The sequence below is a fragment of the Mus caroli genome, unplaced genomic scaffold, assembly GCF_978045245.1.
Source record: "Mus caroli unplaced genomic scaffold, Mus_caroli_1 scaffold_12, whole genome shotgun sequence".
NCBI lineage: Eukaryota > Metazoa > Chordata > Mammalia > Rodentia > Muridae > Mus > Mus caroli.
Genome location: NW_028227267.1, coordinates 45,918,207 through 45,934,233, shown reverse-complemented (window position 1 = coordinate 45,934,233; position 16,027 = coordinate 45,918,207). Strand labels below are relative to the sequence as shown.

The 16,027-nt window shown below is 39.8% G+C and overlaps 1 protein-coding gene across 1 annotated transcript in view; it reads right to left on the bottom strand.

The window, feature by feature from the left end:
- LOC147001816 (uncharacterized) overlaps window positions 1–4,342 on the bottom strand; it is a 104,439-nt gene extending 100,097 nt beyond the window's left edge. Inside the window, exon 1 of the transcript XR_015044646.1 lies at window positions 4,039–4,342. The gene's annotated coding sequence lies outside the window, so the exon portion shown is untranslated. The remainder of the gene's footprint in view (window positions 1–4,038) is intronic.
- Window positions 4,343–16,027: the final 11,685 nt, after the last annotated feature.

Sequence of the window (16,027 nt, the reverse complement as noted above, 5' to 3'; positions counted from 1 at the left end):
ACACAGTATAACAACGATAGATAACATTCATATCAAGTTAGGATTATGGGTAATCAGAAGGTGATTCAGTATATCAGTATACAGCAATGGTTCTCAACCTTCCTAATGCTGCAAATCCTTTATGTACTTATTCAGGTTTTGGTGATACTCCCTCCACCATACCATAAAATTATTCAATGCTACTTCATAACTGCAACTTTTGGTAGTTGGTGTCTCTTGAAATGCTATGCACACAGCCAAACATGAGACCGAGCGAGGGAACACAGATTGTAAAGTTAGGACAAGGACTGAAGGAAGAGAAGGGGCTTGCAACCCCATAAGCAGAACAACAAAATCAATGAAACAGAGCCCCACAAAACTCACATGCACAAAACCACCAAGCACATAGTACATGAGGGGATATCCAGAGTTCCAGCTGGATACGTAACAGAGAAATGCCTAATCTGGCATCAATGGGAGGGCATGCCCTTGGTCCTGTACAGGCATGATGATCCAGGGTTGGGCAATGCCAGGGCACTGAGGCAGGAGTGTGGGGAGGAGGGGGTATAGGAGCACCCTCATAAATAGAGGCAATGCTAGAAGTGGAGGGGATGGGGTTTTTGGAGGGGGAACTGAGAAGGAGGATAAAATTTGGACTGGAAATACATAACAAAATCAATAAAGAAAAAGTAAAAATAAAGTTATAAAAATCACAAATGTGGCAACCCTAGAAAAGGACAACCTACAAAAGAGATCAGGATCTACAGATGCAAGCCTCACCAACAGAACATAGAAAAGAGAATTGCAGGCAAAGGAAATACCATAGATGATATTACAAAGTCACTCAAAGAAAATACAAAGAGTAAAAAACTCCTAACTCAAAACATCTAGCAAATGCAGTACACAATAAAAAGAACAAAACTAAGAATAACAGAAAAAGAAGTGGGTGAGGGTTAACAGTTCAAAGACCCAGAAAACATCTTCAACAATATCATTTTTAAAAGTCCTTAACCTAAAGCTGAGATGGCCTTAAATTTACAAGAAACGTACAACACACCAAATCGATTGGATCAATACAGAAAATCATTCTGTCACATATTAGACAAAAGTATAAATGTACAGTATAAAAAAAGAAAATATTACAAGCTATAAGGGAAAAAACTCAAGTAACATACAAAGGAAGACCTATGGGAATTACATCAGACTTGTCACCAGAAATGAAAATATCTAGAAGATCTTGGAAAAATGTCTTGCAGAGACTCTAAGAGAACACAAAAGCCAGCCCTGGCTACTATACCCAGAAAACTCTTTATGACCATAGTTGGAGAAATTAAGATATTCTGCCACAAAAACAAATTCAAACAGTATCTTTCCACTAATCCAACACTACAGAGGATACTAGAAGCAAAATTCCAACAGAATGAGTGTGATTATACCCAAGAAAACACAACAAATGAATAATGTCACAAGAGCCCCAAAGAAAAGGAAAATCATGTTGTCTCCATTCCCTGCCATATTATCTCAACCTACATGGTCTGTTGGAAAAGCATCACCCCAACCCTCCACCACCAATAAGCAGGAGCATAGAATGAGGAGGATGGAGAATCACAAAAGGTTTCTCCAGAAGATCAAAAATGAGAGAGACAAACTCCAGGGAATCCTAGCCAATTACACTAACAAGGCTTTGAACAACAGGTAGTCATTATGCCCAGTTCTTTGCTGACTGTCTTGGGCCCTCTCTGTTAACCTCAGATTCCCTCATATCACAGGAGGCTAAAACACCAGGCTGTCCACACATCCAAATTCATTTTGCTGAATGGATTTTCGACACAGAACTTCAAGTTCAGATAGGAGTGAAATGGGACTCAGGCAGTTTGATTTCTCCAAAGGTAAATCAGAGCCTGTGGTATGAATTACAGTCTAGGCATAAGGGTTGAAGTGTGTGAGCCTTAATCATGCATTGTAAGAATCCTATGCAGGTATACGTTTTGGGGAGATGCAAAGTACACTGTGTTCATGGCCAATCATGTTTGCAGTTAAGCTGGAAGTAATTTGGGTTAAACTGGTCCTTTCAACAGTTGGAAGGGCCTGGTCCCACATACTTTCTCTCAGTAGAACTGGATTGGCCATAGTTCATCACTGCTTTTATCAAATTTTATTCACTATACTCTCAGATAATGTGTGTTCATTTGGCATTCTGATTGTGTTTGATTATGGGGGGGGGGAGTGTGTGTGTATGTTCCACTTAAGATCTGAAGACACAGGGAGCCTCACTTTGAGCAGCACAGCATATGAGCTCTGTGATCACTTTAGGTGCACACAGGAAATGTAGTCTCCTGTAGATACTGATTATGTCCTTTGGGAATTTATGTAGCAACAGAAGCAAGGATTGACAATTCCTTGTCTACAAACAGATGTGTCATCGCAGACCTAAATCTTGGCTCACACTGAAAGAGCCTGAGCAGGTACTTGTCAGGACTGTTTTCTGTCAGTGTTGCTAGAGTTCTTTCCTAGAGCTTATATTCTGGAGCTGACTGGATCAACCAGGATGTGAGAAAAGCTTCTCTCAGGCTGAGTGTTGGTGTGAGAGATGTGAGGCTTCAAGAATGAAATTTCACTAACACTCTCAACCTAGTCTAAAAATTGTGCCCCCTAAGAAATGTTAGTGCCCAAGGGATGGATAGCAGAGACCAGCGTCTCACATTAAACATAAGCCTTCCATAGTCCTCATTCAACTGTTTCTCTACCATCCATTGTTATCTCCTCATAGTTTTCTACTCACTTATGATTTTTAGACAGAGAAAGCGACATATATCTATATCTATCTATCTATCTATCTATCTATCTATCTATCTATCTATCTAGAGAGAGAGACTATGTGTTTGTGTGTGGTATCTATCTATCTATCTATCTATCTATCTATCTATCTATCTATCTATCTATCTATAGAGAGAGAGTATGTGTTTGTGTGTGGCATAAGCATGTCTGTACCAATACATATATTGGTGGGTGTGTTGAAAGTCCAGTTATTTATGGAAGATTTTGTTCAGTTTTTCTTTTTTTGTTTTATTTATTTATTGATTGATTGATTGATTGATTGGGACAGCATCGTTTTGTTTGTTTTTTATTCAGTCTTTCTGTAACATATTCCCTAGAAACCAGGTCTGTCACTGAACCTGAGACTTCCTGTTTTGTTTAAGCTGTCTGACCAGCATCTTTGAATTTTCTGTCACCTCCCAGGCAGAAATCTTTGTATGGTTTGGTCTCAATTAATTGTTATGAGGTTCAATTGCTCATAGCTAGGAAGATCATGGTGCTATTTTCTATAATTTTATACAAACATTTTAGTGTTTTGGGGTTTTTTATTTGTTTGTTTTTGTAAGTGCCAATTCATTAACAAAGAGGAAGACAATGCCGTCTGCTTCAGGTGTCAGACACACAACTTGGCTCACTGTGCCTTCTCATGAGTTTTATCTCATCATGAAGGAAACTTCAGAAAGAAGTAGTAGGGAGGGGGTAGACTAGTGGTGGTCTTACCCAAGAAATCTGGGCTACATGTTACCCACAGTTGAAGTTTTCAACAATTAATGTCTTACTAATCCAAGAGAAGCCATGTTGCCAACACTTAAAAGTGAATGAAAACATAGATAGTCCAGCCCACCTTTTCCGAATCTTACCATGTGACCTCAGATTCCCCTTCCCAGTCCTTCCCTCATTCATTACAACTTCCAGATCCTGAGTTTGGATGCCCACCCATGTGAGAAAAAACCGCAAAGCCGGCATGGTACCCTTGGAATATGAGTATGATATGGGGCACAAAAGGGGTGCTCAAAAACAGCTAGCTGAAGACATGAACAAAACGGGGCTCCAAGAATCTCGATGTTCCGATTGAAAGAACACTTAGGAACCTAAAACAACAGCCTATCATTCTAAGATGGGAGTGTGGGGCTCTTGGAGATCAAGGGGCAGGAGTCCAGGCACCCCCGAGTCACAAAGATGGTTCCCTGACATTGGGCAAAAGCATTGGTGTTGGTTGAGGGACCACAGAAGCCAACTTACCTGGATTATCATGGCTCTCCATCCACTGGACCTCAGACTCCAGTGGCCCTGGGATCAAGCTTCTTCGTGAAGCTCCACTTCTGTGTCTGTCTTCTGCTGCAGGGCCTTCACAAAGCACTCTTTCTCTTGCCTGCCTCGTGGATGCTGGCAAGGATCACAGGAGATACTCAGACCCTGGGGTCAGGAGGTCAGGAGACCAGGCCAGATGTGACCTTCGTGGCCACTTCCAATCCAGACACACGCTCTTGTCCCCCTCCCAGTTGGTCACTGCTAGCTTTCCTTTCTAGGCAGAGGAGTTCCTGGACCCCTGACAGCAACCCCTTCCAGCTCTATGGTATGGAGAGGTGAATCAGGATGTCACTTCCGGAATTATCTAGGAACCAGGTCCTCCGATCTTCTCTATGGCAGCTATCTCAGAGCAGAGCTCATCGGGCCTAATACACTCCTAGGACAGAAGGACAGTCTCCAGTTTTATTGTTTTCTAATTAAACTCTTTAGTAATAAAAATTTAAACATGTAAGCATTTTAAAAATAAAACTTAGACTCCTTTGCCTCATTTCACTAAGATAAACCCCTGGAATCTAATGAGTGTCTTACTGGCTTCACCAAGTGGATTCATGGAATCCTATACTGCATCCCTTTGCTGACTTTATTTTGCTGAGTGTATCATAGACATGACTTTGCTTCTGTACAGATTCCCCCTCATTGTTTTGCAGAGTGCTGCATTTCAGAAAAATCAAGGCATGTTAAGTCACTAACCTCTTTTTGGCTGACATTACTAACATGTGTGTGTGTGTGTGTGTGTGTGTGTGTGTGTGTGTACACATGCGCGTGCGCGCGCGCTCGCGTGCATGCTCACGGGCACACGCACAACTTTGTTTTTAAATTGGGTATTTTCTTTACTCACATTATCCCGTTTCCTGGTTTCCCATCATAAAAAAAAAAAAAACCCTCCCCCAATTCCTTTTCCACTCCCCTTCTTACCAACCTACCCACTCCTGGTTCCTGGCCCTGGCATTATATCTCATGAACTGTAATCTGTTGATTGCAGCTACTGGATAATATCTATGGCTAACTGTTTTTGTTGGTGCTACCAGAGTCTTATGAGAAATTGCTAAGTTAGGTTTAGAGAGCAGAATATATTTCCACTTGGAGCTTGCTGGAGGATATTCTTGGAACCCTCTTTTAGAACCTTTAATCTTGTGTGGACCCACTTGTGTATGCAGAGGACCCATTTGTCTGTTTTATGTCATACTTGTAGAAGCAGCAAATATCTGCATGGAAAAAGTTCCTGACAAGGAAATCAGTACAGGCCCAGGCAGCACAAGTTGGGTTAATTTAAGAATCTATTACACAGCTCAGGTCCCAATACTTCCTCAGTTGTCAGGAAATGTGCTGTAATATAGCAGTGTTTTCATTGGTGTGTGTGTGTGTGTGTGTGTGTGTGTGTGTGTGTGTGTGTGTGTGTGTGTGTGTATGTGTATGTGTATGTTTGTGTGTGTATGTGTTTTTGCCCAGGTGTTTGTGAGCATGTTTACATGTCATATTTGTGTAATGATAGGTGCTTGTTGTAGGTGCTAGTATACAGTACTGTTCATTCATATTTTCTTTTATGTGTGTGTGCATGTATATGTGAAGGCAAGTATTCATGTGTCTCTGTACACATATGCATGTATTTTTTTATATATTCACATAGTCACTTTGTCAGCAAATATCTTAAACGATATAATAGAGGACAACTTAAAAGAGAAAAGTACTCTGTCAGTTCATTTTGCATTGGGGAAACAGCTTTTCATCATGCCTCTCCACCTAGATCACTAGAACAAATGGCACAATACAGAAGGAGAGGGAATTTGTAGGAAAAATTAACTCTAAATTGTTTGAAATAGACTTAACGGGTCGCATTACTTTACATATACATAAATTATATAACACACATACACACACACACAGTCACAAGGAGAGAGAGAGAGAGAGAGAGAGAGAGAGAGAGAGAGAGAGAGAGAGAGAGAGAGAGAGAGAGAGAGAGAGAGAGAGAGTTATGCTACTGGGATAAAAAGTCTTCCCCAAGAGCCATAGGCTATGAAATATAAAGTCCCAATAGAAGGCATGGGAGACATCCTTTGGCTGTGTTTGTAAGGAGACTCCAAGACACCCTTAATGAATTATAGACTATTGATTTTTGTGAGGCCAGTGAGCTAGGGGCTGAGAGAAGCAGGCCTGGAGTAAGAGGTAGTTGAGGCATGTCCAAACCCTGGAAATTTCATCCTCAGAGTGGCAGCAATAGAATACCTTTTAGAGTTTCAGACGGTTCATCTGAAAAGGTGTAACTGTAAATCATGTTGCAAAAGAAAATTTCAGAGAATTCTACTGGTTTTAGTGTATAACTGCAGTCATTCATTTCTCCAAGTTGTAGGGTTGGACAAGGTCACTATAAGAAACAACTGTTTATGGACAATAAGGGCTTCTATCATTCTCCAAGCTGAGAACCTAAGAAACTTCACTATTTGCAGCTAATGTAAAATGTGTAGACTTGGGGATGAACAAAGCTTTAAGTTCATTAGGCTCAACAGCCATTTCAGAGAGAAGGGAGCAATACCATACTCATGTCTGTGCTGCTGTGTGTAGTACATGTCAGGAAAAGGGGGAGGGGAGCTATGTGCTTCCAGGACAAAGCATTAAGAACACTTAGGTTGCTAGAATTTGTATTCTATACTATATTGTTTATGTTATGTTATATTATATTTATGCTACAAAATTATTGTTGTACATCAAGAAGACATTCATCTTCTTAGGAGTTGAAAGACATGAACAGAGGTCAGATGATGTTCCAGGTCGGCAGGGGCAGTTTATTTCCATACAGAGGAGTATGGGCTTCCCCTCTTGCTGAGGTTGCACCAGGCAGAGCTTCAGAGAAGGAAGAAGCACATCCAGAACTGCTCAGCATTCAGGAGGAAATATCTAAGACTGTAAATTAATACTTGTCCTCACCCAACACCAAGAATATTTAATGGAGTTGAGTTAAGTAAAGTTAAAAGACTTTGAGCAAAATCCTGTAACATGTGTCAACCTTGGTCTTACAAAGTCTAAACTACAAAGCCCCCAAAGAAACATGGCAATGATTGTCTTGATGGGCTATTACATCTGAAACTGCCTTTCTACCTTGCTTCACGGTTGACCACATGTTGTAATTCAGTGCTACTAAACTGCCCCTGTAGGTTTTGGTTTTGATTGCTTAGGGGATTAGAATTTTTGGTTACCTTGGTGTTGCAGATTTGATTTTTATTTTCTCTTTCTTTTTTCTGGTCACTATTTTGATATTTTGCTGAAGCCATATACACTGCATATACTGATACAGCTAAGTAGAGAGAGATTCTTTTTAAATCCATACTGAGTGAAATGTCTGCACTTTTATGAATTAAAAAACAAACAAACAAAAAAGAAAACAAGTTCAAATCCTACACTATCAAGACCAGCGTTTTTAGCCAGGTATGGTGTCACACTCCTGGAGCTCCAGAATTCACAGGCAGAGATGGTTTTCTGTAAACTCCAGGCATCATGGTCTAGAGACAGCCAGTCCTTCACAAGGGTACATTTTGGGGGGCATGGATGTCATATCCTACTCTGTGTATAAGCACTTCATGATAGAAAATGGATCTATGCTGTATCCTTTAGGTCATATATTTAGGTACCCCTAAAATAAGGTAAATGGCATTCACATGTTCCTGTAATAAGCATGCTGACCAAATTATGAGAGTCACAACTGTATTGCTCTAAAGCTTGTTATGAAATGAATATTCATTCGGGGTTCATAAGAAATCAGGAAACCCAGAGCTATCTGCCTCTCATTTCCTTGATATACAGCATTGGTGATAACTGTAAAGCAGAAATACTGACTTTCCAGAAAACTACCTCCTTCTACTCATGTTGAGATTTCCCAGACATGTTGAGACAAGGCTTTCTTTTTAGGTAATATTAGTGTGACTACACATTTGGAGCCTATTTGGGTTTTATTTGTTTGAATTTGGAACGTTGTCATTTTTTTTTAATTTATATGTATGTTTTGCCTGCTGCAACCCGCACCTGGTATCACAAAACCAGCAAAAAACAAGCAAGCCAGGCCTGCAGGGCAGGACCCTAGGGGTGCCCAGAGGGGACTCTAGAAATCCCCCAGGACCACATCTGTGCACCAAATGCATGCAATTCCTGAAGAGGCCAGAAGAGGGCATGGTATTCAACCCAGAGACTCATTAATAGGATTGTTAGCAGCCCACTGGATCCTCTGGTGGATAAACAAATGTTCTTAATGGAAGAGCCTTCTTTCCTGTCCCTACTCTACATTTCTTCTATGTCCTTCCAGATTGTGTGGTTTTTAATTGAACAAGATCATCCAAAATCAAAGATAGAAGTTTATGGAGACCTATAGGTTCAGGTGCTTGAAGATGGAATGCTAATTTTCCTAGGTTACCTGGCACCCATCTAGAGCTCCTGTGGGTTCAAGATAATGCCATAAAATTGTCAAGGTTGGAGCAAATCTGTCTCCTCTCATGTAGGATAACACTGCAGACTAGGCATGAAATGCCTAATTGAAGAAATGCAGAATTGAGAAGTTCCTCAGTGAGTAGAAGTGGACGAAGGAATAAAAATTTAAGGCCAGCTAACCAATGTTGGGATGAAACTCCAAACTATCCTGAATGGATGGATCCTGAAATAGAGGTCACATGCCTATGGTGGAGAGCATGTCTGTGCAAGGCTAGGAAGGGAGAGCGATGGTTGATATTGATCTTAACCACACTAGATCTTAGAGTTTATTGAGGAAGTACTTTTTCCAGTGGATGCTTCATGCTTGTGAAGATCTCCTGGAACAGATCTCATTTCTGAGACTGTGAGTCAGAGACTTAATGAGTGAAGGAATTAATCCCCTGGATCCCCAAACTGGTGCTGTCAAACCAGGGCTTTTAAGCAGAAGTCTGAGAAGGATTGGGGGATGGGTTAAGTTGCTCACTGTCTTTGGACACCTTCTCTTTCTAAGCTGCCTCTGACACAGAAAGGGACACCTGTAAACACACAGGAAACCGATCATTATCACGTGATGCAGCTCTTCTTGTCCATCTTTCAATTCTCTGGTGGGTCCTGAGCCTTATTTAATTGTAGGTCTTCAGTGTAGTGCTTGACTGTCTTGGTAGATGTCAGGTAGCTTAACCTGATATCTACTAATACTATTTGTGCAGGTAGATAACAGCTTGACATCAGTCTTTAAAGGACTAAACTCTCCCGAGTATGCAGTGTGAAATGAGACACTTCCTTTTCTCTTTCAGATAGATATTCCTTGTCTTGAAAGCATTCTCTCAGCCACTCTCAAGGACCAATCTTGTAGCAGCCAAACTGACTATGGTGTCTCAAATTGCTACTTGCCTTGTAGCTGTTGTAGCAGATGAATGAAGTTACAGGCCTGGAATGTAACTCAGGGAGCATGGACATTATTAGGTTCAATCATAGCACTGGGAGGTCAAAGAGAAGGAAAAATTACCCCATCTCATCCAGACTTGTTGGAGACAAAAAAAAAAAAAAAAAAAACTGTGAGGCTCCATTGAAGTTTTAAAGCCTGCCACCCTCCTCATAGATCCCTCCCAGACTCCATTTATTGCCCTTAATTGAGTAGATATATTCTCTGGGGAAAGTTTTCATAGTTGCGGTATAACCCCGAATGTAAATATGAATACATAGATTCTTAAGCTCTGTGTCTGTGGTGACTGGCTGATGAGATGGCTCAGTGGATAATGGTAATGCGACCAAGCATAGAGACCTGAGTTCCTTCCCTGTGACCCACATGATAGGAGAGAAAAAACTCCATATTTTGTCCTCTGGCTTTCATGTAGGTGGGGGTGCCAAGTCTTAGCCCACAGCAGCTCAAGTTTCCCACTGCTCACTTACTGAGAACTCTCCATCTGATACACACAGGTAATTATATGACTCTGTGCTCCATTTGAGAGATTCAGTACTTCTTTATTTTTACTTTTGTTGCCCAGAATTAGAAAAACCAAGGAGGCCAGCTGTGGCTGTAGGTCTCTGCATATTTACATTTAAATGGTGATAGAGAGAGCATGCAATTAGAGCATGCACAGCCCACAACAGGTCTCAATGGAAACCTCTCAGGAGCCTGCAGCAGCTACTTGTAAAAAAGGATGGTGTCTGTGTTCTTGAGAAGCAGGAGATACCTTCCTCCTGGGTACCCGCCATTTGAAATAAGGGACTGCCTGATGTAGTCTGTGATAGAAACATTTCAATAGCCTGTGGAAGCTCTTCATACTAAAACGTGATTCCCGTTATCTTAACCTTAGCCCTGTACAATCACTGTATAGAATTCATTGTGCATGACTGCTTTGCAGCTGGCCTTGATGTGTATAATTATTCTATTATATCTGAATTTTCTATTTCTTTCTTCTTCTGCTTTGGTGTAGTCTGTGAAACTCGATGTTTCTTGATGTAATGATTCTTAAACTATGAAAAATTGAGATATAAGGGGCTCAGAAAAGCACACTTCAAAATGTCCCAGGTGTATGCTGTGTGTTCTCATCTTGGAAACTATTTAATAACTGTGTAATGATAGTTCCAGATTAATTCATGACTTTTAAAGAAAGTTTGAATAAATTATTAGAAAATGAAATAGGACCCGAGAAATATAAAAGTTATTGATGTTCTGAAATTAGTTTCACACAACATTTGAGAGTAGTCCTGAATAATAAAGTATAGATTATGTCATGTGCTGTATGCCAGTCAAACTAAGTCAAAACACTAGGATTCTTTTATGAGAGTTATTGTGTGCAATGTACAGAATCAGAAAGCTAGCAGAAGTACTGAGTTAAGGGTTAAGCACCTCTGACCCATTCAGTGCTTTGGTAGAGGCTTTCCCATCAGAGCCCTACCCTGCAAAGCAGAGGATGAATCTCCAGTACACACCAGCTACTCAATTGAATGCCTTGTTTCCTTTTGTAAAGAAATGGAGGAGGCCATTCAGACACCATCTGGGAAGGCTCTATCTCATTTTCAGAGCCACTACAATTGCAAGATTTTATCTTGGCTCCAGCTCCATTGTCTTATGCCAGTGTTCTCTGCATTGCCCGCTTTCCAGTGGTAGTGTCAGTGATGGGCTCTGCACTATGATTTGTCCCTGTTACCTGGTGTTACTGTTCCCCAAATCTGCTTCTCTGATCCAAAGAGAAACTTCAAATCACATTCTAAACTGCTTTGGCTCTGAAAGGAGATGGGTGCTTCTACTTTTTTTACAACAAAGTAAACATATCTCAAGAAAGAGTTTCTATATGTATGATACATTCCACTAATATAGCACACAAGGAATGACAAAAGTGCATATCAGGGGATGGAGAGATAGCTCTTCATTTGAGAATATGTTTCTCAAAAGACCCACATGGCATCTAACAGTCCTCTGTCATTTTAGTTCCAGGTGAAACCCCATAACTTCTTCTGGCCTTTGGGAAATGGCATGCAAGTGTTGCACAGACCTACAGAAGGCAAAACATGCATAAATATAAAATAAATCAAAATAACAAACAGAATCATCACGGGGAGGGGGGAAGAAAACAGAGGGAGAAAACTCATAGATCATATGGGCCTGGATTTTGTCTCAGCTTTTAAAAACATCTGGATACTGAATACTGAACTCTACACTGTGCTTGTGTTAAAACCCCTAAAAGGAACCAAATGTATTGTCAAGCACAAAATTCACTCTCATAATCAAGAAAAACAACAAAATCACCAAAAAATTCCCTATCTCAAAAGGTCCTAAAATTGAATCTCTCTAGTAGTAGTTACCACTGATAGAACATTTGAAGGAAAGCAGAAGCATACATGTCTGTATTTTCTGGCAGCTTTTATATTCCCTTAGAATATGTTTTTATTTCCTGAAAGACATTTCAGAAATACTGATATATTTCCCATTAATTTGTTCAACACTATCATCCACAGCATTTTAGCAGCAGCTAAATATTTGACATGCAAAGATACAATATGGGTAATTTTTCCATCATGACATCGGTATCCACAGTTGGACACACTATCCACACTGAATGTAAAATCAATCACTTTTGTAGCTCAGTCTGACTGAGAAGTCATTATGGAACCCAGGCCCCTTAACGAGATCCATTTGTGTCTGATAGGTGTGGGATTTCAGTAGGGTGATACCACACTTGGATAAAGAAGTTTCTTATGAGTGAAGAGTTGGAGATCACTGTTTTAATCTTAAGAATACATCCAATTTATTCAATAGTAACTAAAAGTGGGCAGTCAATATGTACAGTGTATAGCCTTATCAAAATATTAAATCAATTACAAAACAAAACAACAGCAAAGAAACAAACAAAAAACTTCTAATGAAATGAAAGAAAACCAAAGAACAAAAGTAATCAAAGCTCAAACCAAAATCCCAAAACAAGAATTGTGCTAAACAGCCTTCTTTTACTGTTATTTTATAGCAAACACTGACAGCAAATGACTGTCCTTGGCAACACAGTAGAAAATGAGTTACTTCTTGTAACAATCTTTACAAGAGAATCTTTAGTAGGTCTCCTTTTTTGGAGTGTGGGTTTGAAGAATATGGACACCCAAGACTTAGCAGAATACATATTACCAACTTTGGCTCAAATCTTTACAATTTTGTAGAATAATTTTGTAATTTTCCTGGATGACCTATCAGGACAAGGTAAATTTACACTCTCAGAACCTCCTGCTTGCCTAGCAGCTTTTGATCTGTCTCAGCACATGTCTGAATCCCTCTACATGTTCACTCTTGTTGAGCCAGAGCCCAGATGAAATTAAAAACTATTCATTGCAATGAAACAAAAATAAAGGAAGAAAATGCAGCAGATGATAGCTATGATTACTGGGGATGAGATGAAATATTTGCTTTGCACATGCAGAGCTTCCCCTATAGAAGATCTCTTCAAAGGAGGCCTTGTCCTGGTCTGTTCCATGTTCCAGTTTCTGCTGGAGTATTTCACACCTAGGGAAGGAAGGAACAACGGCCCAGTAAGTGTTTTTCAATTCAGCTCTACGTCTCACACTAGATCTAGTAAGCTGGACAATCTATTACAATTTATCATCTGCTGACGTCATTGCCTGCATCCCCAAGTGTCACAGAGCACTTGGGCTTGTAATTATTTCTCAGCTTTTAAAAACTGCTAGAAACTGAGCTGTGAAATACACACTATACTGGAGTTTAAAAAAAAAACCCTATATTACTCCAATAGTCCATGTATAATATATAGAATAATAACATTGTAGCAATCTCTGAATCTGAGTTCAAGAGAGATGTGATCAACCTAGAAAACCATGTGGATGCCTTATGGGGAACCTGCCTAGAATTGAAGTGAAGGTTATGATTATTTCTCTAGTGCAGGATCCTGACAGGGTACCACTCATCAACCCCTATATCTGGAAATAACTAGTGAAAATATATCACATGAAGTCCACAGGCACTGCATGGGTCCTATAATCAGCAAGAATGTGTTAACTGAAAATATTTCTAACACTAGGAACTGAATTTTAAAAGTGGTGGCCATGAAGGATCCTAACAACACACCTGTACATCTAAGACTGTTGTAGAGCACTCTGTCAAATATGCAAATTATTTGTATTCACATAACACTAATACCTTATACTTCAGCAAACTGTTTAGTTTCCACAGTTAATGCTATTATAAAAATCTCCCAGGATATTTTGGAGACATAAAAAACAAATCTTATATGGGATAGATACATAGTGGGCAAAGCATATAGACAGCTCAGTCAGTGATATGCTTTCCCCTCATGAACCAGACTCAGAATCAGGGATCTTGGCATATTATTCAATCTGTCTTAGCAAGGTCCAAAGGCTGTGTAGGGTAGGCTTCTCTGCCAGCAAAGGATCATGTGTTGGTGGTGGACTAGCCTCACCTTCATTGTTTCAGCCTTTTCCCAAAGTAAACAGTTCCTTCCATTAGAGGCTCCCTTGATCATTGCCTGACCGACTTTATGTCCAAAGGTATGATCCCAGAAAAATAGGAAGTCAATATAAATAGGATCCAATGGATCAATTTTCTTCAAATAATATGACTGTGTCAGGGATATTTTGAGTAAAATGAGACTAACTAGTTGAAGGTCAAATACTTGCATGGATTATCTAACACTGAGTAATAGTTCATGAAAGGGCTGCATCACATAGTACAATTTCACTCTTTAGCTGATGGACATCAGGATATCATCTTCTTCTGGACTACACTGAGGACCAGTACAGACCTCATGTGCCCTAGAGACTCTGTGGATATCTACTCCTTGTTCTGGAATGTCTGGAACAAAGGGGACTTCTTTTCTACTTTCTGAACCTCACTTCTCAAACAGCTACCTGATTTTATACTACCAGACCTGTCTGAAGGTCCTCATTTCTCCCAACCCCCAATTAGGCTGACTCTAACTCTGAGAAAATGATTTTGAATAACAGCAATTGCAGAATGTTACACAAATAACAGTGTGAGTTCTTTAGATTATCATTATTATTATGATTATTATCAAGGGGCTCCTGAAACACCCCTGTTTTGCACCACAGCTATGGGAATTGTGCTGGATACAGGTACAACTACAAGCAACACAATCTCTTAATGATTAGAATCCAAATCAAATTATAAGGCAAAGTTTTACTGAGTAGAGGAAGCTGGAAAGGCAATGGTAGCAAGCAGTGAGGAAAGAATCTGGAATGCTGAAAAGACACAGTGAGCCACCTGACATTACAGTGGGCCTTCATAATTCTTCCAGAGCAGAAAAGGGACATAACATGGATTTTATATACTAATGTCCTCCTCGACTCTATGTACCATATACCGATGATTTTCTCCAAAAGTTTTCAATGAGGATCAGTAACATGGCCCCTAGCCAGTAGAAAGTATGACTATATATGAGCTTTTGTGTCCCTTTTTATTTCACTTGGGAGCTAGGTAGAGTTGCATACTAAATGGACTGCTGTATTTGATTTTTCATGGGTGCAATCTGAAATCTCAGGGGCTTTACTCATCATGCTTGGTCGCTAAAGACGGACATGGTTTCAAGTCTACACAAACAGACTAACAAACACATATAGACATAGAAACACAGTTGTATATATCCATACCACAAACACTTACAAAGGCATTTTGCATTATACAAACACACAACTTAGAATAAACACACTGAGTCACAGCTGGTATATACACACACACACACACACACACACACACACACACACACACAAACACACCCCAACACACACACCACATAGCACAAAAAGACTGAAACAAAAACACATACATCAATGAAATTCTTGCTATTATCTAGCATATTTTTGTTGTATGAGCATGTAGTGGGACCTATGATGTGTACAAGGGTTTTAGACTCAAGGGGGCTTTGCAGCTCTGACCTGTACTTATGTCCTCTTTAGAAACTTTTTCTATGCAAATACTTGCTGGTTCTACAAGGACATTAAAATCTCTACACAGATATCCTGGACAACGTAGCACTAAATTGCCAAGAAAGAGCTTTCTACCTATAGCCTCCAGTAAGCCCCATTTTGACTCATCACAGTCCCCTCACTAAACCTACACTGAGTGCTTTTTAGCATCTGAGGAAGACTGTTACTTTGATCATTACTCAGGAAGTTTACAACACCTTACTTATTATATGATATTAAATCATTCTCAAAATCAGTCAGGAGAAATCTAGTTAGATGACCTGTTGTGACATATCTGAAATGCAGCACTCTACACAACTCTGAGAATCTATCCTGAAACAGAGCCATGCCCAAAATATAGTTAGCAAAACAATGTCAGCAGAATGATGTCCTGTAGGCTTCTATGTATGCCCATGGTTAAGCCAATAAGAACAGCCAGAATATCCCAGGCAATAACTCTAAGCAGGAAAAATGAAAAAAATCTAATACTTAGTTTAAAAATAGTAGTATTGTTTAA